This window comes from Equus quagga, chromosome 14, assembly GCF_021613505.1.
Source record: "Equus quagga isolate Etosha38 chromosome 14, UCLA_HA_Equagga_1.0, whole genome shotgun sequence".
NCBI classification, from domain to species: domain Eukaryota; kingdom Metazoa; phylum Chordata; class Mammalia; order Perissodactyla; family Equidae; genus Equus; species Equus quagga.
The window spans coordinates 78,865,900-78,889,909 of NC_060280.1; the positions used below are offsets into that span (position 1 = coordinate 78,865,900).

General features: G+C 42.9%; 1 long non-coding RNA gene across 8 annotated transcripts in view; it reads left to right on the forward strand.

Moving 5' to 3' along the window:
- LOC124225209 (uncharacterized) overlaps window positions 1-23,607 on the forward strand; it is a 103,806-nt gene extending 80,199 nt beyond the window's left edge. For 5 of the 8 annotated variants that reach the window (XR_006885035.1, XR_006885034.1, XR_006885039.1 and 2 more), the window contains 2 exons: window positions 15,895-17,618; window positions 17,918-23,607. This is a non-coding gene — a long non-coding RNA (uncharacterized LOC124225209). The remainder of the gene's footprint in view (window positions 1-15,894; window positions 17,619-17,917) is intronic. The other 3 variants (XR_006885038.1, XR_006885040.1, XR_006885041.1) reach the window with 3 other exon arrangements.
- Window positions 23,608-24,010: the final 403 nt, after the last annotated feature.

A 24,010-nucleotide genomic window follows, 5' to 3' on the forward strand; every position in this document is an offset into this window, starting at 1 on the left:
TATCCATCCATCCACCTGTCCACCTGTCCACCCATCCACCCATCCATGCATGCATCCATCCATCCAACATATATACAATAAGCATCCATTCTTAGCCAGGCACAGTGCTTTCACCATTATTGAGGCAAAGTGATTAAGGGTGCTCCCTTCCTTCTTCCATACATACCTCTGAAGTTTTCTGATTTCCTTCCCCTTCTCTAGTCTGCCTTTGATGTTCACTTTAATCAGTCTTCCTTGGTTTAAAAGTTTTGGCAGAAAGAAAACCTTGGCCCCTCTTATTTGCCTCCCTCATCATCCTTATAAACACACCTCTACTCATGTCCCAGGCAAGTAGTAAAGATAGAATAGTATTGTTTTCTATCTAAAGAAAAACATCTCATGTGTTTCACAGGAAGAGAGCATTAATCAATGCTGGTGATATGGTGCTTAGCCTGTCAAGACATATGACAAGGTAATCTCTTTAAAACTAGGCATATCATTTTCCACAGAGTGAAGAAAATTAAAGGAAGAACGTTAACTCAATGGTTCTTAAGATTTTGAGATTCTCCCTTTAGGTTTTATACTCTACATAATTCTGTTTTTCATGAATGTCACTGTGGTAAGTTGGGTAGCATCTTTGCTGAGGTGAGGGCAGAGCTTTGGAAAGGAAGTGAGGAGAAACAGAAGACATGCCTACTGGATCTTGCAGCTAGCCTGGAAGGTGGACGTTATTCCTCTCTCCCTGCCTTCCTCTTTCTTCTTGTCTTCCTTCTTTCCCCGCCTTCCTCCTTTACAACATTTCTGGACCAAGCAATAGGAACTAAATTACTTGTTTCAATTAGTCTCATTTTCATTCTCAAACATTTCTGGGTGTGTGTATATATATATATGTGTATATATATATACAACTATGTAGAGGTATGTATGTATGTAGAGGTACCACTATGTATATGTATACATATATATATACACACATATATATCCATAGTACATATACATAGTATGTATATGTACATAGTCGTGTGTGTATATACATATACACACATATATATACACACATATATATATGTGTGTGTGTGTATATATATATATCTCCCAGCTTTTACATCATTAAAAGGAAGAAATGATTAGGTTCTTTTCCTCTGAAGGCTTCTCTCTCTTCTGGTGACCAAATGAATATTTTCTGACAAAACTCACTTTGGTTCCCGTTACAGTCTTCCACACATAGAAAAACGACTCTGTCTGAAATGAAATGCATTATGTGTCTAGCGCTATGTGACCTGACACCGTCCACACTAATTGTTTCCATTCTTAACTAGACCCCAGTGTTTATTTGAAACTATTATTCATTCTCCCCCAGCTTCCCTTTCCTGTTTGCTCTTGGGAGCCGCATTCTTTTATTCGGCTCTTTCTTCCCAGCTTCTTTCCTCCATTCTTTTCCTTGCAGCCTAACATTCTTCGTCTTAACCAAGCTCCCACACTGTCCTAGTTTAGGTGAAGCCTCTTCTAAGACATATTTTTCTCCATTTACTTTTCTGTAGTTTTCTCCTGTAAGCAATCCTGGCTTTATACAGAAAATCAATTGATAAATATGCATTTTGGATTTCTGTGCAAGATATTGCGGTGGGTGTCTTGGAGGAAAGAAGAAGAAACTTGGTTGCTGTCCACAGGGAGCTTGCAGAGTATTTGGGGAGAGGACATAGGTGCATAGGAAAGCTTCCTTCCGCAAATCCCAAAACAGACAAAACCAAAACCAAAACCCAGCAAGCCTACAGGTGCATATATTCCTGTGAATACTTTTAACAGCCGTTATTTCCCTGATCTGATTCCTTCACTACACTGTCAGTTCTCCTTGAGGGCAGAGATTCATCTCTATAGGTTCCACTTAGCTCTTAATATACTCAGTCATTCATCCAGAAAAATCTTATTGAGTGTCTTCTATTTGTCAGGCATCATGTTAAGCTAGAGAGCAGTAACTAGGCTGGGCAAGCCCGAGAGTCAGACTGTCAGAGGATTTCAGAAGAGGAAGAAAGAGGCGCCTTTAGGTTGGAGTGGTTAAGGAGTGGACGGGAGAGTGGGTATTAAGAATGCATAATATTTGGTTATATGGCCAGAGAGGGACCACAAAGGCTTTCAGGCAAGAGAAATAGAACTGACAGGAGCACGGGCGCTGGCTTGTGCAGCACTGGTCCGGGGCGGGGGTGGGTTGAGTAGAACAGTCTGGTTAAAGAGGAAGGTTTATGTTTGTGTTGGGATGTCCTGGAAGATAAGGTTGAGGAAGAAAGGCTGCTCACCATGGCTGCTCACCCACACTTGCTCCCATCGCCCACCTTCCCACCTGCTTTTAGGCAGTTTCTATTTCTGCCTGGCCCCTGCCATCATTTTTTCTCTGAAGAACTGGGGCTAGATTTCTGCAGGCGTATCAGATTGCAAGTTATAATATAGTGTTTGGAGACTGTACATTGCTGTGTTCTTAATTAAAACATCTGGCTTACCTCTGCGTAAACCTGCCCGCTCTCGAGCGCCTGCGTGTTCACAGGAGGCTCTGGGCCGCCTTACATGTTCCCAGCTCTCTGCTTCAGTTCCCACACAGGAAGGTCTGCTTGTCCAGTATCTCTAAGCTAAAACTCATAAAATCATGTCGTGTCAGGGATAGGAGGGATTTTTAAAGCCCATTCACTCGACCCCTTCTTTGCACAGATGATGGAGCTGAAACTCATTGCCCAAGTCCACACTGCTGACTTGCTTGTTCAGCATTAATTTGCCCTTTTGTTCATTAATATAGTAAAACATTTAGGAAGTGTCTATAAAGGCCACCCACTGAAGCCAATATGAATAAAATATGAGGAATAGACTTGAGGAACTCCCATTCTAGTGGGACAGACTCAGAAAAAGATAATTACAACCCAGGATAAGTGCCGTAATAGTGATCTGAGCGAAGCTTGGGGGAAGGGCTTCACGTTGCCTTGGGAATCCAGGGAAGACTTCACAGAAGAGATGTCTTTAGAAAGCTGGGGAAAGGGTCACCAGGCACACCTGAAGCAAGGACATCCCAGGTAGGGGGAACAAAATGAGCCAAGAATCATGGAAGGGGATGGGAGAGCTAGCCATGGTAGAATGCGTTGTGGCTTGAGGGTCTTCAGCAAGGAGGGGTGGGAAGTAAGGCCACAGAGGAAGGAAGAGATCAGCTTTGAAGGGCCAGGGGTGCCCTGCTAAGGCAATGTTGCGTTAGTTAGTCTTTAATCAGGAAATGACTGGATTTGATTTTTTACTTTAGTACAATAATATTTATGAGATTGTGGCAGATGATGTGGCGTATGAAAGGCTGATAGTACTGACACTGGTAAGAGAATTGATACTTAAAGTAAATCCTGACATAGTCCTGAATTACTCTGGTGGTAACAGAAGGCAGACCTGATTTAGAGGATATGTTTAAGTAGAATGGACAGGAATTGGCAACCAAATGGATCTGGGGGACAAGAAAGAAGGAAAGGAGGAGGATGACAGAAAGTTTTAGCTTGATGGGCTGGTCATCACTATGGAGGGATGTCGTTAGCTGAAGGAATGCAGATGATGAGTGGATATGAGTGGCGACTGAAGGGCGAGATGCTGTCTTTGAGTGGGTTACAGTTCTTCCAGGAGAGGACAGCGGGGACTGGAGATTGGGGTCTTGACATTTAGATCTGGGTGCTATCACTTTACAAGCAGATGTGTCAGGGCTGTGACTCAAAGTGAAATTTACTGATTCCCATTTCCATACTCTAATCAATATCAACATGGTGCTGGTCCCCTTTTCTCTATCTAGATTACAATTCTTGTTTGCATCTGACTGGAGTGAAAGGAATTGACTAAATGGCCTCTCTCACTCCAGTCAAGACCAAGGAGTCTTTGTCGTGTTTTTTTTTTTCCTCAAGTCATTTCCCAGGACTGATGGCACCCCAGGACTCCAGGGGAGAGTCTGTCAGATGGAGTTTATTTATTTAATGAAAAGAACTTAATAATTTGGTTTTGTTTCCCCCTGGCTCTTTATTTTTCTTTCTACCACTCTCTCCTTCCCTGGGCTTTGCAAGGAGGGAAATGGGTCAGCAGCTTGGCCTAAACATTCTTGAGTATTTAATTCTTCAGCTGTTTTACAAGTCTGCCTGGCTTATATAGCTAATCTCTCTTATGCTTGTCCCTAGAGGGTGTGCGTGTGTGTGTGTGTGTGTTTGTGCATGTGTGTGTGTGTTGGGGGTTAAGGGCAGGGTGGGATGGCCATGGGCAGGGGCCCTGTTCAGTCAAGAAAGCTGAAAGCATAATAAAGTCTGGAGTCCCTGCCTGTGCTCTGGCTGTTTATTCCTCATGTGCTGGCCTTTTGCTGGGTCTGTGTTTCTGTGCCTTGTTGCTGGGTCCGGGCAGTTTGGTGAGGTGGTTTTTCTCAGGGTTTGCTGCGAGGTTCGAAGACTCTGGAAAGGTGTAGACAGATGTGATTCCAGGCCTTGGCTATTGGCGTCCCAGTGTCCAGAGGGGCCACATTTTATCCACAGCTGACAGTAAATAGCTACATGCTTAGGAATGAAAGTCATTTCCAGGCTGCCTCTTTCTTCCTTGCAAAGACACTGACTGCTAAGGAATTTTCTGCTGACCCAAATCTCCAACTCCCCACCGCCCGATCTGGAAGAGCTGCAGCAAGCTCTTGAAGGGAACAGCTCTCTGTGTTCCTGTCTAAGGACATTTCTCCTAGCCAGCCTGTCAAACTAAACATTTTAATTGGAGCTTTTTTAAAGGGCTCCCAATCAAGGAGTGGTGGAAAGTGTGCTAATAGCAAGGGGAATGGACCCTGGCATTCAGGAAAATATAGGTGGTGGGAGTGTCTCTACCACAGCAGGCCTGTTTCTCTCTGTCAGAAAATGGGAAGACTGTGATTCTGAAGTTTCCCAAATGTCTTGGATTTCATCTTAGGAAAGTATATACAATCCTGATGGATGGAAAGTGGGAAAGAATAGCCTTTGGTGCTTATTACGTGCTAGGTCTTGTGTGAAGGCTCATGTACCTCATCTCACTTGACTTGAGAAATCCTTAAGCCATAGGATTACTGCTACTATCGTTATTATTGTTGTTGTTATTATTTACATTGTACAGATGAAAACACTGAGGGTCAGAGGGTTAAATGATGTATCTGAGGTGCATCTGCTAATAAGTGCAGAGCCGAGCCTGGATTCCCGGACCCCACACTGTAGCGCTGCCTGATTTTACAGCATTTTCTCATACACTCACATTTCAGATTCCCCACCACAAAAATGCGAGGCCCGGCTAGGTATGATTATCCCGATTTGACAAATGAGGAAACTGTGGCTAAGAAAGGCTGAGAGGCTCGGCCAGCGCACAGAGTTAATTAGTGGGAGAAGCAGGCTGAGATCTTGATCTCCTGACGCCTAGTGCAGACTTTTCCCCGACTGCTCTAAGCTGCCTGCTCTTTCTTGTCACTGCTATACTCAATCTTATTCCTGGGTCTTGTTTTCTGAAGGGTGGAAAATTCCCCTGTTTTAATCTCCAATCTTAAAGTGTAACCTAAAGAGCCCCAGGGAAAGCAAAGCAACTGCAGTGCTTTCCGTCAAGGCTACAAAACCCACCCCAGAATTAATAGGACGGTTATTGTATGCAAAATGCTAACCTGATTCAAAACATATTTATTGAGGATTAGCAAGTCTGTAATAGCTATAAATCTCCTTCATGGTTATTAAAATCTTAAAATACGTTTACAGTAACAATGCAATTTTATAATAATTACCTGAGTAAAATAGAATTAAATGCATATTTGGTGAGTATAGATTTTAATTTGTAACACGGAGAGAGCCTGGGGTTGTGGGGGTGGGGGGCAGCTGGAACAATAACGCTCTCTGTAAAAGAAGAGAGAGTGTGCAGGAGCAGGAGGGAAGGTGGCGGGGCCCCCCACCCTGCGCCTCCCAGCCGCCTGCGCCGCACTGACTTTTCACATGGTGTCCACGTCAAGTGTTTTCACTGTGTTTCCAGATGTACCTGAAGTATTTCCTGGGCAAGAGTCACAGCAGAGGAAGCGAGGCGGTGGGGCCAGCAGGTTGCGCCGTGGCGGCCAGCTGAGGTGACTTGCCGTTGCTTGCCTGCCCCAACAAGTTTTGGAATTGCTTTTGAAATGATAGAACGAGGAGGAATTACATAATAGTATCATTTTGTGGGAGCAAGGATTAACAACCACCGTAGAATTGTGGGAATTTCAGTGACAGCATGTTATTGTCACTGTGATCTTAGGGGACATTATTTGCCATACACTGAGATAGAATTGATGTTGGACAGATGGTGTTTCCTTTACCAGATGTCATCACGTGTTCTCATTCATTCACTCCCACACGCCAGACCCGACATTATTTATTTGTTCACCCATTAAACAAATATTTATTGAGTGCTAATTAATTGCCAGGCACTGGCTCGGCAGTATAAGTGCATATATAGAGAGAGAAGGCATGGAAGAAGCTACACCCCGCTGGTGTGGTTTCAGGGTGTGGAGAAGAGCCCCGGACTGAACTGTCCCAGGTGCTTCTTGTTTCATTGATTCAACACATATTTCTTGACTACTTCTTAAGTGCTAGGAATGAATCTAGGTGCTAGGTCTACAGCTGGAAATGAAACGGATTCTTGCCCTCACGGAGCATATATTTTTCATGGCTGAAGTTAGTTTACAGAGGGATAAAAGGTTCCATTGCACAATAAGAAATGAGACTTGAAAAGGTATCCCTATGGGAAAGAAAATAGTGGAACTATCTCTGTTTGCAGATGACAGGGTCTCATATAAAGACAGTCTTGAAGTATGCACAAAAAACCATTAGAACTCATAAATGAATTCAGCAAGGTTGCAGGATGCAAGATCAAAATACAGAAATCTATTATATTTTTATACACTAGTAATGAATGGTCCAAAAATAAAGTTTAGAAAACAATTCCAGGGGCCGGCCCTGTGGCCTAGTGGTTAAGTTTGGCACGCTGTGCTTTGGCAGCCTGGGTTCAGTCCCTGGGTGCAGACTTACATCACTCGTCAGCAGCCATGCTGTGGTGATGACACACGTACAAAATAGAGGAAGGTTGTCATAAATGTTAGCTCAGGGCGAATCTTCCTCAGCAAAAAAAAAAAAAAAAAGAAAAAAAAAGCAATTCCATTTACAGAAGCATCAAAAGAATAAAATACTTAGAAATAAATTTAACAAAAGAAATGTGTGACTTGCACATTGAAAATATAAAACATATTGAAAGAAGTTAAACAATACTTAAATAAATGGAAAGATATCTTGGATTCATGGGTTGGAAGACTTAATGTTGCTAAGATGGCAAGACTCCACAAATTTGTCTGCAGATTCAATGCAATCCCTATCAAAATCTCAGCTGCCTTTTTTTTTGAAGAAATTGACAAGTTGTTCCTAAAATTCATATGTAAATGCAGAGGACTCAGAATAAACCAGACAATCTTGAAAAAAGAAGAATAAAGTTGAAGTATTCACGCTTCTCAATCTTAAACTTACTACAAAGTTACAGTGATGAAGACTGCATGGTACTGGCATAAGGAGAGACACATTGAGCGAAGGAATAGAACTGAGAGTTCAGAAATAAACCCTTACGTCTCTGCTCTACTGATTTTCAACAAGAGTGCCAAGACAAGCGAATGCAGAATGAATGGTCTTTTCAATGAATGGTGCTAAAGCAACTGGATATCCACATGCCAAAGAATGAATTTAGACTCCTACCTTCTATCACATACAAAAATTAACTAAAACTGGATCACAGACCTAAATATAAGAGCTAAAAACACAAAACTCTCAGACAAAACATAGCTATAACTCTTCAAGACTTTGGATTAGACAATGGTTCCTTACACATGACACCTACAGTACAAGCAACCAAAGAGAAAATAATTAAAGTGGACTTCATCAAAATTATGAACTTTTGTGCTTTAAAAGTCACAACCAAGAAAGTGAAAAAGACAACCTACAGAATGGGAGAATATATTTGCATGTCATATATCTGACAAGGATCTAGTATCCGGAATAAAAATAAACCAAGCATACAACTCAACAATAAAATGACAATTAAAAAATGAGCAAAGTATTTGAATAGATATTTCTCTAAAGAAGATGCACAAATGGCCAATAAGCACAAGAAAAGATGCTCAGCATCATTAGTTATTACAGAAATGGAAATCAAAACCACAATGAGACATCAGTTCACACCCACAGGATAGCTATAGTAAAAATAATGGACGATCACAAATGTTGGTGAGGATGTGGAGAGATTGGAACCCTATACTTTATGGTTGGAAGGTAAACTGGTGCAGCCGCTTTGGAAAACAGTTTGTCAGTTCCTCAAAAAGTTAAACATAGAGTTACTAGATAATCTAGCAATTCCTCTCCTAGGTATATAGCCAAGAGGATTGAAAACATATATCCACACAAAAATGTGTACACAAATGTTCATACCAGCTTTATTTATAATAGCTGAAAAGGGGCACAACCCAAATGTTCAAAAGCTGATGAATGGATAAACAAAATATGGTATATCCATATAATGAAATATTCGTTGGCCGTAAAAAGGATGAACTACTCATATCTGCTACGACAGGGATGGCTCTGAAAACATTGTGCTGAGTGAAAGAGCCAGAAACACAAGATCGCATATTATATGATTCCATTTATATGAAATGTCTAGAATAGGCAAATTCATAAGACAAAGTTAATTAGTGGTTGTCAGGGTTTGAGGGAAGGAGAGATTGGGGAATGGCTGCTAATGGGCATGGGGTTTCTTTCTGGGATGATGAAAATATTCTGGAACTAGATAGTGGTGATGGTAGTACAATTTTATGAATATACAAACAACCATTGAAGTGTATACTTTAAAAGGATGAAATTACGGCACGTGAATTATATCTCAATTAAAAAGTATAAGAAAAAATTAAAAGGATTTGAAATGCAAACACTCCTGAGAGAAGCTATAAATGACTAATATTTTACCTACTGCAATACCTGGTGCACAGAAGGTGCTCGACGTATATTTGTTGAATAAATGAGTGAGTAAGCTGGTTATTTCCCCAGGAATCGGGTTTTGATGAGGGAAGGGACAAAAGGCAAAGAGGAGCTGGAGGGGGCTCTTTCCAATACAAAGGATGGGGAAGAGATGGCCAGGTCTGGGGAACAGGGGCTAAGGCCCTTCCTCTTCTCACTGTTTTACCTGGGCTGGCTCCACCTGCTCCTATTGTCGCCCTTCTCTCACCCAGTTTAGTTTTGTTCCCCAGTGGATCCCTAGCCCCTGGTCTAGTGGCTTCTTAATGAAGACTTGTTTAATAAATGAATGATTCAAACTTTAGGAACTTGTCTGAGCCTCCTTGGTAATTTTGGGGGGAGATGGGGCTTGAGAAAAGTTGCAGATCCTGAGTGAGAAAGCCATTTACCTTTTGAAACAGGACCCTCCTATTGGACAGAAAAGCTAAGTCCTGGCTGGCCAGCCCCCTGCACAGCTCTGCACAAGGCTAGGAATCTCCCTTTCCTCCTCCTCCTACAGCGTGGCGTGGAGCGAAGCCCGGCCACAGGAGGGAAGCGCTATTCCTAGAAGGACAGATCCTGGAGTTATCGCTGGTCTTGTTCTGACTTAATGGCAGGGAAGGTCTCTGGCTTCAGTAGGTCTGTTTCTAAGCTTCTTAGTTCTGTTTCTAAGCTGTGCAGCTGATAGAGGCGGCCAGGGGTTGCTGGGAGGGGTTTTATGGGAGTGTTTATAGTTAGTTAAGGATTGTACTCAGTCAACAATGCACACATATGTATGATTTCGTATACATGTTATTACAGAAAGTATAAAATGTACAAAACACTCACTTTATGAGAGAAGCATGTGTTCATTTAACAAATAATTCCTTTCATCCCTTTAAGAATGTCCTTAATAAACAGATTTATTGGACTAATGTAAGGAGAACTGAACCCGTTTTTGTCCGGCTCTGTCCCTGAGTGTGGGTCTTTGGACATGTGGCCTCACCTCTCTGGCTCCCATGTCCTCATCTGCAGAAGTTCCGAGGTTCACTTCTAGCTCTGGAGTCTGGCTTTTTCCACCTACTTGGCAGAGGTGACGAGGGGCAAGGAACATAAAAACTAAAGCCTTTTTTACAATTTTCACCAAATAAGATCAATGTGAAATGAAGATGGAGCTCTCACAAAAAATCAGGAGGCAATAATAAAAATAGATTTTACTCTGCTGTAAACTAGGGCGTGCATGGGGCCAAAAAAGTGAGACCCAAGAAAAGCTTCTAGCTCAACCGGAGGAGCAGATGAACCCGCCCCCTCTGCAATCAAGCATTGTGTGCAAGGGTTGGTCTATGTACCCTTTATCCTCAAATTCTAAAATAATGTGTTAGTAGCTAACATGTTTTTAGTACTTCCTATATGTCAGGCATTGGGCTAAATAGTGTGCTGGTGTTATATCTTTTAGTTTTCACAACAGTCTTACGAGGTATATACAATTATTCTCTTCCTTTTAGAGATGAAGAAACTGAGGCACGGAAAATTTGGGTATCTTGCTTAAGATCAACACTTAGCAAATGACAGAGGTAGATTTCAAACTCAGGCAGTGTAGCTCTAGGCCTGGCCCTCTTTTAGCTGCCAGATAACACTGCCTCTTGTTTTATGATTCCAATATGTGAAATCATGAATTGAGCATATTGTGAGCATCCCTCCCAAAACTATAGAGTAAGATGTATTCTAAGAGTAGGGTCAATGGAGGAAGGACCAGTTCTTAAACCATATCATGGTTTTGCAAAAAGATTCCTTTTGGTGAGTAAGAGAGCTTTGTTAGTGTTGGCCCAGCCACGGGGATGGGTTGTGTGAAGCCAAGGCACAGGGCCTCGACCCCATCCTCCAGGTCTTTCTAGTTGATGACAAACTGCAGTGGCAGTATCTTGGTTTTCCAAGGTGGTCTGCTCCTTGGTTCTCGTTTGGTTACTGGACATAGAGAAAGCAAGCAGAGAAAGTGAGGGAAGAAGGGGGTCCTTTTAGAGGTGGAGCTGGAGGGTGTCTCAGGGAGGCTGCTAATCACTGCCTGTGATTCAGAGGCAAAAATAGCCAAGAAGTGCCCCGCCATGGGGTAGCAGGCCTGAGGGAAGTTCAGGTTGATCCCAGCTGTCTATGGTGAGGTTCCCAGGCTTTGGTTTATGAGCAATAAAATCCTCTATGAGGTTTGTCTTTTCATTTTATTGGAGCAAATTTCCTCATAAAGTTCCTCTCTAGACCATCAAAACTCCCTCAAACTCTTGGGAGCTGCATTCCATCCGCATGCCCTGTGATTTCCTCCCTGTTAATGTATCTTCTTCTCCCTCCTGTTAGTAGCGCCATTCCAACCTTTCCCCCTCTCCATCCACTCCATCCCAACTAGTGATCCCAAGAATCTGTGTTTTCCTAGAGTCACCATTTTGAAAAATGTTGCTTCCTACTCTACGAACTGCTTTATGAGTAAGACAAGACACCTCTCCATTTTTCCATAAGATGGGGGAAAATATATATGAGTTGGTATAGAGCCTAGATTTCAAGAGCTCATTTAGTTAGACTACCTCCCAACGTAAGGATTGTCTTTACAGTGTTTGTGTCAAGTGGTCATCTAGTGACTGTTTAAACACCCCAGTGACATGGAACTTGTCACTTGTTCAACTTTTAGACAATTCTTTTAAAAACTTTTAGTTATAGTGCAGAGATGTAATATCTGTCCATTAGTCCCATTTCTACTTTCATTCATGTGACAAGTCTTTAAGAGCTCTTTCACGGCCTTTGCCCATTATCCACCCCAAGACATTATCTATCTTCTTCATTGAAGCTACATGTCTTGTTTTTTCAATGATTCCTATGTATTGTCAACACCTCTCTTGAAAGATGATGTCTGGAAGTGAATCAAGGCCTATTTCAGGGGAGGCCCAACAACAGTAAGAAGGAGACAGATGCACAGAGGATCTGGCTTCTGTGCTCTGTGTTCCATATTCTAAGAATATGTTAGCTTTTTGTTTGATAGCTTCATCCCTATGTTAAACTTTCAGGAAATTAAATCCTCAAGTTTTCCTTGCTGTTCCTGCTCTTCAGACATATTTCCTCTATGATCCAACAATAAGATAGTAAGTGGGCCAAGCAGAGTGCTCCTCTTTGGTAGAGGGAAACATTCCCTGAGTTGTGACCATCTGTGCCGTCTGTGGAGATGACTGGCTAAGTGTGTGAAGGCTTACAGCTCTGTGCTGTCATGAGGTTGACTTAACTAGTTGGTGAAGGGACCTATGTTGACCCTTGACCAAGGCAAAGGGACTGGAGTAACAGCAAAAGGGCTTCATTAGGTACTTAGCAGGATGAGAACTGGGTACAGGAACTGGGTATGAAAATCAGGGTAGAATTTGTCAAAGAAGCCAGAGAAAGAATATCCACAGTCAGGAATGAGTGGAATCCAGTGTCTGCGTTTTCATTTGTTAATCCAAGGGGAAGAAAGTTGGACATCTTATTTCCTCTCTGAGCTTGTGTTGTATAAACCTGTGAGCGTTTAGTGTACAATTTATAGACCCTGATAAATTGTCATCGCTGAACTGAAGGCATTTGTGTTGCAATCAGAAGAAATGCCTTAAGTATTCTTAACTTACAATACAGCTCACTACTGAGAAACTGTATGGGGAAGAACCACAAGGATGTGTTCCTAAGGTCCATTTCCTGAAGTTTCCTCAAAGATGGGGAGACCTTGATTTCTTCCCATAATCCTCTAGGCATCCCATGGTCAGTGATTTAGGAGACCACTTGGTCACAAAGTCAAAACAGGGATGGACACCACCTCCTAATCCCAGGGAAGGAGGTGCTCTGACACAAGTGAGGGTAGAACAGAGCCCACAAGGCCACCCAGTTAGGCCGCTGTGGTCAGAGGGAAAGCCTGGGAGAAGAGTAAAGGTGTGAGGTCTTCTCCTCTCACTGGCTCCCTGCCCACCCCTTGCCTCTTTCTGGTCTCTTCATTGCCCCTCCTGCTGTTGGAGTGGACAGGCTGGAGGGCCCACCCCAAGCTTGACCCAGGGGAAGAGGGCACAGAAGAAGCTGCCCAGCATTCTCTCCAGACCTCCACTGTAAAGTGAGAGTGCCGAAAGGACTGGTGGCTTGGCCTGTGGGCTGCTGCAGCTCGTGAGGGTGAAGTCTTAGGCCAGGTTCAGGGATCCGTTTGTCCTGAGAGCATTCCTGTCTAACTGGCCCTTTAGGGACTTAGCAGCCATGGTGCCTGGAAAGAGTCTCAGAGATCTCGCCATCTTTCGTCTTTATTGATAGAGCCTGGCCCTAGAACCATCTTTTGGGTCACCTAAGGACCCGCATTCCTAGCACAGTGACTGGCACCTACTAGGCACTAAATCCACACGAACTATTATCATCATTAAAAGTCAGATCAGTTCCTAAAATAGGGTTAACCATTCTCAAACACTTTGAATCTGGATGACCTGAAAGTATTTCGGGTTGTGTGAATCACCACAGAGGAACTGTACAGAAACTGATTTTGTTATTCTTATTCCTGACAGATAGCTAAGCACAGAGTGACTTCCTGAAAAACCCCATAGAGTGTTAGCAAAGGCCTTGGGAAAAGAATTAGGAGCCCTGCCTCGTCCCTTGCTATGTTAGGCAGCAAAGCCTGCTTTCCTGCGCCAGGAACAGCAACCCGACAATGCTCCCGCTGCCAGACCCTGGCTTCCCTGCCGAGTCAGGCAGGGTTGGAAAGGCAGACGTCAGCCAAGTGAGGCTCCATTTGAGTCATATCCTGGTAAATGTGTGTCAGAAGCAGGTGAAAGATGTTAAACTTTATACAAACTACACAGGAGATGAAAGGTGAGGAGCACAGCATCCTGAGCTTCACTTTGTGCCCAAACCCGCTTTCCGTTATGCAGAGAGAGACACACTGGCTACTTACAGAGCATAATGCAGAGCAGTCCCCGTGGCTGGCAATGAGGATGCAGCAGGGCAGCGTGGGTGCTGACATTGGGGTCCGACTTCACCAGTCGCGGGACTCTGAGGCTCAAAAGAGGCAATAACGGAACAACAACGTGAATGTACTTAATACTACTGAACTGGACACTTAAAAATAGTTAAGATGGTAAATTTTATATTATGCGTATTTTAGTGTAATTAACAAAAACCAAGCTGACAACATGGACAGCAAAGTACTAAACAACAGCAACAACCGAGGCAATCATTGGCCCCCAGTCCTAATATGCAAGCAGTGTAACGGGGAATGAAACTGCTCCCTCCCTCTCCAGCCAAGCTGGAGGATCCAGGGGGCCATGGTGTGTGCACGCCCTCTGTGAAGGCCATTCCAATGTCCACTTTAATTATGATGGTCCCATCTGGACCTCTGACCACCTGTCTCACCCAGCATTGTCTTTGGGACCTAAGGGGAAGCGTATCCTCACCAAAAGACAGCCTCCTCCATGGTTGAAATTTTCCTCCAGGGGCTCTGCTTGGGTCCTCGTCAGCACGCGCTCACTCTCAGACACTTACTGCATCTGGCTCCCTGCACCCCCAGAGCTTGGGCAAATGTCTGTGTCTTCCTGTTCCTCAGCTGATATTTTCAAAGGAATATCACCAAGACCTAACAGAAATAAATGAGGAAAAAATGACCAAAAATACAAATTGCATAAGTAGAAAAGTAGCTTTACTTTATTAAACACAATCTGTATATTAGTCAGGCTGAGTGCTTGACAGGTGTCATTTTTAATCCTGACAATACTCTGGAAGGAAATTATTACTGTGCTTTTTCAAAACCAAAGGAACTGCTGCTCAGAGATCTTAGGCACACAGCGAGGCCAAACCAAGACTCAAGCCCTGTTGACTGGCTGCGAAGTCTGTATTTCCTTTTCCCTCTATACTGCTCCTGGATTCCCATCAAAGGCCATTCACAGAAACAGCAGAGAGCTTTAACAGATGCCCACGTGACCCATGGTCACCACGCTCTACCCTGGTGGCAGGTCCAGGTTTAGGCCTTTCCTGCCTCTCTTGGCTCCTGCCTCCTTCTCAGTAAGCTCATGGGGCAGGGGCTTCATTTTTTTGGTCAGCATCGTACCTCTGTTGCCAAGAGCAAAGCTTGACGTCCAGCAGGTGCTCATAAATATTTACTGAATAGAAGAGTGAATGACTGATCTCTTAGTGACATCACATTCTGCCCAGTACCCAAGGGCCGGTCTGTCAGTCCATCTTGTCCTGCTATCCAAGGACAGATATCAACTTTCTTTTCTTTTCTTTTTTTTAAAGATTGGCACCTGAGCTAACGATGGTTGCCAATCTTCTTCTTTTTTTTCCCCCCTGCTTTTTCTCCCCCAACCCCCCCAGTACATAGTTGTATACTTTTAGTTGTGGGTTCAACTTTCATTTGTAACTCATTATTCAGATACCAGAGTCCTCATTCTTAATATTAGTTTCTAACTCTATTAGCTCTCTGTTAACTTACTGAGTTCTATCAAATGAGTAAGTCCTTTCATAGCCTTAAATTTCTCTCCCTCATAAAAACTCCACTCGTAACAGCAGACCAATTTTGTCACAATATCCTACAATAGCTATCCCATATGCACCCTAAAACTTAGCACCACTCTGTACCAGGGGACAGCCTTTCACAGATGGGTTTGGAATGTCCCACTTGGCTGATGAAATTGACCCCTCCTCCCTCCTTCCCGGATCCTCCACCAGCATTGCGTTTCCTAACCTTCTTTCAAAGAACACAGCCCTTCCAGAAAGCCCTAAAGCTGTGTAAGTTTTGGCTGGACCCCATTCAAGATCAGTATTTTACACTTAATCTGCTTCGAGATGGAGCAATCAGGATCAAGAGGATTTATGAGGAGTGTTTTCCTGCAGCCTGAACTTTCTCTCATGTTTTATCATTTATTTACAGTCTAGTGTCTTCAGTGAACTTCAGCCCCATCCTGTGGCCTCCAGTTGTGTGATACTATCAGATGGCCCCTTGCTGCTGGAGTGGATGTTCTTGGCAATGAAAAGAAGAAGTGGGGGCAAAGGTGAAGTATGGGGCCTAGATGCTTCTAGCAGTTTAGATGATGACTTCTCAGGAACTTGTTGTTAACTGCTCTGCACCCCCTGCGTTGATTAGATTCTGGTTCTCTGGGGCCAGTTTCTTCATGCTGTCTGGAGCCCCAGCTTCGCACCTGGCTGACTCACCTTTTGCACTGAGTTCAGCACTGGAGATGGAGAGGGGGTGGGGAGGAGAGGAGAAATTTTAGTGCTGTATGAATTCAGTTGGAAAAATAATCATACAGGATTTAAGCAAATCTCATATTGCCCCTGGAATGGTTTTAGGTTTTTTTATAAAACCCAACCAGCGTCAGCTGATGCCCCATCTCTTCAAGGTCAAACATTCCAAGATTCTAGAGCAAAGCTGTGTTCCCAGATTTGTCTAGAAGCCCTTTCTCACCCCTCACCTTAACTGACGCCTGGATGGTCCCCATGAGGGATTTCTTTTGCAGCCTCTCCCAAGCCTCCCATTTGGAGAGTGGGGCTGCCCAGTTCCTTCTCTCCTGGTGTCACTTTGAGATTACTGCTCAGAGGAACTTATTCTTTTCTCAAGAGACTGTTTTCTTTTAAAGTTCACAATGTTCATTTTTTTCTTTGTTTGCTGCAAGGAGAACTCTGATTCTGACTGAAATTCTGCCAATTAGAAAGATTGTTTTCCAATCGTCTTGAAATTTTTCAGAGTTGCTCAAAGTGTTGGGAAAATTGGATGCCAGAATTTGTAGATCCCTGGCCGACCAAGAGACATGGGCAGAAGGTGACCTGGTCTTCAGAGCTCTCACAAGATCTCTGAGAGAGACCGGTATGACAGTCCTTGGGGACCTTCCCCCTTTATAAATGCTGTGTTCATTTTTTAATAAGATATTTGACATATATAAAAATAAAATATAATGTATGTAAGGTGAAAAAAATACTCCTGGACCACTCGCCCAACTTGAGAAATAGAACGTTGCTGGAATGATGAAGCAGCCGCGGGCGCTCGCTGCTGGTTGTCCCCTCACCAAGAGGAACATGTGTGTCTGTTGTTCTCTTGCCTGTCATTGCAGTTTGAAAACGTGTTTAGTAAAATGAATATATTTGATAATTTTGTGTGCATTTGAACTTTATGTGAATAGTATCACACAGGGTAATTTTTTGTGCCTTCTGTTTTTCAGGTTCATCTGAATTGATGCCTTTAGCCATAGTTAATTCATTTTTGCTGCTGAATAGTATTCCGTTATATGACTATGCCACACTTTTTTTTACCATCCCCTGCCTGTGTGCATTTGGCTATTTCCCATTATGCTATTGATAGTAATGCTGCTGTAAATATTCTTGGCCATGTTTCCTGGGCACGTGGACGAGATTTTCTCCTGGGTCACAGTATTTCCTTTTACCATTTTCTCTATATTCTCATCTTCTCTGCTAGGATTCTCTCCTTCTTCAGTGATGTCATTTCTGGTTATTGTCCTCAGAGACTCTGCTGCACACACCGATGGTATAAACGTAAACAAGCCACAGTGCCTTTCTTTGGTCCGCTCCAGGGTGGCGGAATAACTGATCACAGCAGTCACGTTGTGACCCACTTGAAACCCCGACGCTGGATTCTTGGAGGTCAGCTCGCCTGTCGTGCCGTCTTCCCCTCTCTCCTGGTCACCACGGCTCCTCCCTGCCTAAAGTCTCTATCTTTACTTATTCTTTTCACAGCACCCCCGCTTTTGGGTCCCAGACAGTCTCCGCGTTCCAAGTCAGATCTTTTCCCCGTCCTCATGATTCTATCACATGGCCAAGTCCCTCAATCTCCCCTTCACATATTTTCATTTTCAGTCCATAGTTTTTCTCTAAGCCCACCAAACTTGGTGGGGGTTCCCCATGCCCCTCAAATCCCCAACATCTTTGATTTTTTCTCTTAGACGACTATCTCGCCTCTGCCTTTCCCTGAAGAACTTTGCTGCTTTTACCAACATCTCTCATCATTTGACTTCTGCCCCAGCCTCTGTGGAAGATGCCCTCTCAGAGCTCACCAGTGACCTCCCAAGGATCAAGGCTGAAGGCTGTGTCATTGTCCTTCCTCACCTGGCTGCACCCCTGCCGTCTGAAACTCCTTCTTTGGTTTGCACAGCATGCCACTGCCCCGATCGTCCTCCCGACCCGTTCCTCGTCTGCCTTATACTTCTTGTCTGTGTACGTTCCTTAGGTTCTACCTCGGAGAAATCATCCATTCCTTCCATTTTAGCCAAGACACAACCATCTAACCCAGGAAATTAACATTAGTACCATTTAACTCTCAGACCCTGTTTGAATTTTACTTATTGTCTGAGTAACGTCTTTTACAGCAACAGGACCTAACCTAGGATCAGTCATGTCTCAATCTCCTTCAGTCTGGATTTGTTCCTCATCTTTCCTTGACTTCATGATCTTGATGGTTTTGAAGACACAAGTCCAATTATTTTGTCAAATGTCCCTCAGTTTTGGTTTACTGATGTTTCCTCATTAGATTTAAGTGATACGTCTTTGCTAGGAGTATTCCAGAAGTGATGCTGCATTCCTTTCATTGCACTACTAAAAGGCGTAGGATTCAAATGTATCCCATTACTGATGACATTAATTTTGATCGCTGGATTAAGATTGTATCTCTCAGCCTTTTCCACTGTGAAATTACTTCTCTCCTCTTTGTAGGTAATGAAGTAATTAATGAATATATATGGGAAGCTGCTTTGAGACTCTGTAAATATCCTGTTAATCATCAAACTTTCAATTTACTCTTTATTTATGTCAGTATGAACTCATGAATTGCTATTTTATTCAATGGATTTTAATCTATTGTTATTTATTATCATCGTTTATTTTGGTACTGAATTGTCAAGCTGGCTTTAGAGTCCTTTTGACATGTTCTGTCGTTCTTTGAAAACTGCCTTATTTTCTGGCACAAAAAGTTGTTTCAGGTTCACCTTTTACTTTTTCTATTCGGTCTTAGAATTAGCCATTTTTTTTTAAGGAATGCGGTATTCTTTTAGTGAAAAATGGTATTTAGAACCCAAAATCTGGGTTCTTGATGAGTTTGCTGCTGTTGGGGTGTTATTGCTCCCACCCTCTCTCAGAGGGAAGAGCTAGGGAATACACACATTTACATCTCTATTTCTCTCTATATTGATAACTATGAGTTCACATTTATATCTCTAATTCAAATCCATAGGGTTCACTCTAGTTTTCTCCCTTTCCATTTTCGTAACTGTGATGGTTAATTTTATGTGTCAGTCTGACTGGGCTACGGGGCCCCCAGATACTTGGTTAAACATTATACCGGTGTGTCTGTGAGGGTGTTTCTGGATGAGATAAGCATTTGAATTAAGTTTAGTAAAGCTGATTGCCCTCCCCAGTGTGTGTGGGCCTCATCCAACCCACTGAAGTCCTGAATAGAACAAAAAGGCTGAGTAAGAACGAATTCACTCTCTGCCTGACTGTCTTCGAGCTGGGACATTGGTCTTCACCTGCCTTCGGACTTGGACTTGGACTTGGACTCAGGCTGACAGGTACACCATTAGCTCTCCTAGTTCTCAGGCCTTTGGACTGGAGCTACACCATTGGCTCTTCTGGGTCTCCAGTTTGCCAACAGCAGATCTGGGGACTTCTCAGCCTCCATAACCACGTGAGCCAATTCCTTAGGATATATCTCTTTATATCTGTATTATCTGTATCGACATCCACATCTACATCTATATCTATATTTACTTCTCCTGTTGGTTCTGTTTCTCTGGTGAATCTAGACTAATACAGCATCCCAGTGAAAAGCCTGGGTTCTATAATTTTCAATATATTTACCTGTTTGATCAATTGTCCTTTATGTTAATGAATTCCCCTCATTGCCACCACTCAACTCCTCCTTCATGGAGATCATCCTTACCTCTCTGAGGCTCTGACAACGTGTGCTGTGTTGCCCTTTTGTACAGATGGTCTCTTTGCCTAAGTTGGGCTCTGAGACCCCTCGGAGGGCCCAGGTCACCCTCTTATGCTGACACCTGACACCCCTGGCTCAGGTTACTGTTCCTTCTCCCATAGTGTGAATGCCTACCTTCTCAACTCCACCAATAGCTTTAGGACTGAATTGTTCAGGAAGGAAAGGAAAGGGAAAGAAGAGAAGGGGAGGGGAGAGAAATGGTAGTGAAGAGAAAGAAGAAGAGGAACAGGAAGAGGGACATAATTTTTCTTTCAAAATCTAGTTCCTTCCTTCCAACTATTTGCCATTGGCACTGATGCATCCTACAGGCACTTTAAAATCTACATACCTAAAACTGCTCATGTTTCCTTTCCAGTAAAACCTTTCTCTCTTCACTCTCCTATGCTGCTGATGGGAGTATAAATAGTTTATTCTTTCTGGAGGACACTTTGGCAATATGGTTCAAAAGCCTTAAAAAAAAATCCTATGTTTCTTTTGACCTTGAATTATACTTTTAGGAATTTATACTAAAGAAATAATTAAAGATGTACAGAGACATTCAGATTTAAGGATGTTAATTATAGCTAAAATTGGAATTATACAGAATGTTTTGCATGAGGGAGCAGATAAATTGGGATAAACCCATAAGTTAGGATTCTATGTCATCAGTACAATAATGCTGAATTACAATCATTGATATGGAAAGATGTTCACTATATGATATTAAGTGAAAAAAACTGATAAAATGGAATTATCCCAATTTATTATTAAAATATTAGAAATATATATGTATAGGAGAAAAAACTTAGGATGGTATATCAGAAGGGAATTTTAATATTGAGATTATGGACTTTTTTTCACTCAATATTTTTAGTCTTTTCTTCACCAAATACTTTTATTTATACAAAAATCAAAAGCTACGAAAAGAAAACTACATAGGTCTTTGTGCTGAATTTGCCATTTCTGTTAAATGGTACAGCTGTTCTTGAAGTCTTCAGACTCTGAATCATCGCTGATGTCTCCATCTTATCAGTCACAGAGTCCTCTAGATACTCTTTTCACAATATTTCTTGGGGTGCCCCTTCCTTCTATTTGCCTGCCACCACTCCAGCTCAGACCTTGTCGTGTCATACCTGGGCCATTTCACAGGCTGCATTGACGGAGCTCTCTACTCTACCCTGATCCAGGCAGCCAGATGAGTTTCCCTGAGGCAGTTCTTTCATCACATTGCTCCCTGCGCAGAAATCTCTGGTGGTTCTTCTCTGCATCTCCAATAAAGGCTGGATGCCTTAGCTCAGGCTTCCATAACCTGGTCCCACCCAGTGTTGCAGTAATCATACTCAAACTCTATGCTCCAGCAACATTTTCCAGCTTTACTTTCTATGAACATATATTGCATTTTCCTGACTCTGTGGTTTGCTCAACTACTGGTCATTCTGGAATCACCTTTTCCCTCTACTTTTACTTCTGCTCATTCTTTAGTGCCCGACTTACATGTCACCTCTTCTATGGTCTCTCTCCCCAGGGGCCCCATTGGATGTAATTTTCTCATCTCTGAACAGTCTAGCATTTTGTGTCACTCCCATTTTATACACCATATTCAGCACTCTATTCTTTCTTCAGTTGGGCAAACTTTCTTCCCCTTGGGTATAGTCAGTCCATTCTAGAATTTGAGCCTTCTTCCTTGGAATTCCTTATGCTTGGCTCAACCTTCCTATCTATTTTATGCCCCACTCTATGTTACAGAAAACCCTAAATTGAGATCATAAGACTTAGACTTGATCTTCTTAATCTTCTTCCTTGAAATTGTCTGCTTCTCAATTCACTAAAACATGGTTTCTGCCCCTCTAAATGCTATCAAAATTGACTGGCGAAGGTCATCATGAACCCCATTTGCTAAATCTAATAAACTCATGTATGAGAGGGAGTGCAGTGCAGGAGGGCTGACTGACGCTGCAGCTGGATGGACTAGGACTGGAGCCCAACTTCCCCTTTTACTGTCTCTATCTTGTACGAGTTACCTGACTTCTTCAAGGACTAGTTTCCTCATCTTTGAAGTGAGGAGGAATAATAGTGCCTTCTTACAAAGATTGTTGTAAAAATTAAATGAGATGATGTTCATAGAGTGTTTGCACAGTGTTGGACACCACGAAGTGCTCTGTAAATATTAGCTGCTGTAGTTATTGCACCATAAAGTCTAGGACCATTGCACTGGCTCTGCCTACCCTTCTTCACCCTCAATTCTTGTTGAAGCCCTTCCTTCCTGCCCATCCCATATACTTTATGCTTCAGTTATGGAAGACTGCATATAGGCTCCCAAACACACTCACTCTGGCCCTTCTCTGAGTTTTTGTGCTTGCTCTTTCTTAGACCAAGAATCTCCTTTACCCATTCCTTATTTGCCCAGTAGACTCCTATTCATCTTTTGAAACCTAATTCATATGTCACCTTCTAGTAAAGCCCGCCCTCCTTTTCCCCAGTCAAGGAATTTACTTTCTCCTCTATGTAATCTTTGTACCTTGCATGTGTTTCCATTGTTGCTCTTACCACATTGCACTATAACTTCTGTGTTTACACTGACATCCCCCAGCTGTAAACTCCTTGACTCTGTTCTCTTTTCGGTTCCTACCACAGCGTGTGGCACATACTAGACACTCAGCAATATTTGCTGAATGAAGTGGAAGGAGGCAAAGCTGGGAAACGGCAGAGGCAGGACTCGAAGTCAGGACTTCTTACTCCTAGTCCCGTGTGCTCTCACTGACCTTCCCCCAAAGCCGCAAGCACATTGAGTCAGTTGTGCAGGTTGTCATCTACTGTCTCGTGGCCGTGGACTGACCCTGAGAGTGAGATTTATTGCCTGGTATTAGAAAAGCTTTAGATTCCAGCTCCTCTCAAAGGAGTTGTGCAAAGAAGGGACTAAAGGACGTCAGAAAACAGTGGGCATGTGGAAGACTCTGAGGCTGAAGGCAGGAATCTTCCAAGACCCCATCAAAAGCAAAATGAAAACTCTTTTTAAAAGCTCAGTAAAAAGAGAAAGACACTTAAAAAATTGATATTAACGTGATCTCCAGGCTGTGTTTATTGAAAGAATCTTAGGTCCATAATCAAAACAATGTTTTATCATTTCCCCTCCAGGCTGGTCACAAGCTACAAACTGGATCATTTGACACATCTCTCGTGCACTTGAAACTCAAATTGAAACTCTGCCATTTTAACTGTACAAAGAAAAATAACTTTTCAAAGCCCCACATATATATTTTTCTGATTCATCCTTTTGATATTTTACTTGGACCAAAACCCAAATTCACTTGGTTTTCTCCAAGCACATATTTGGGCTACTTCCATCATTGTTCTTGGAAATGGTTTTTCCTTTTGACATACTGTATGTTCAGTATACAACCTGGTCAACACCATCACAGGCCACAGCACTGACTCCCTCGTGGGCTGTCAGGAGCATCTCAAAAAGATTATGTCTCCACTTAGGCTCATCAGCTGCTTGTTTTGCAATGTTCAGGAAAACACGTGTGTGTGTGTTTATGTGTTTATGTCAGCGTGAGTTTTGTGTCTGCTGGGGGAAATGCTGGGTTAGCATGTTTTTCAGAGTTTGAAGAATTTCTGTGGCTTATTTGCTGATATGAATAAAAGTCAGAACATGTTTTGGAAAGACACGTGTATATGTTTTCATTTATTGGAGGGAGTATCTTAAGTATAGGAGACTTACCGTGGGGAGACATTGTGTCTCCTGGGTGATGTAAGCAGTGGATATTTAGTAGGAGAAAATGGAAAGCTCATCAAAGCTGGGCAAATTTTCACCTTATTGTCTGAGAGGAGGAAGAGTCAGCTTGTTCCATTGTTGTGGGGTTTGACCATGGTGGCTTCCAGGAACTGGGGCAGCCCGTGTGGGGCATGAGCAGACAAAATGAAACTAGCTCTGCTTTTGCCTGTGGTCAAAATGCCAACCTCTGTGCTTTCCCAGGTCACCCAGTGGGTCCACTGCCATCACCAAATAGAAGTCAGCTCCTCTACATAACCTGTTCCCAACCTAAGCTCTGCTTCACCTCAGGTCCCG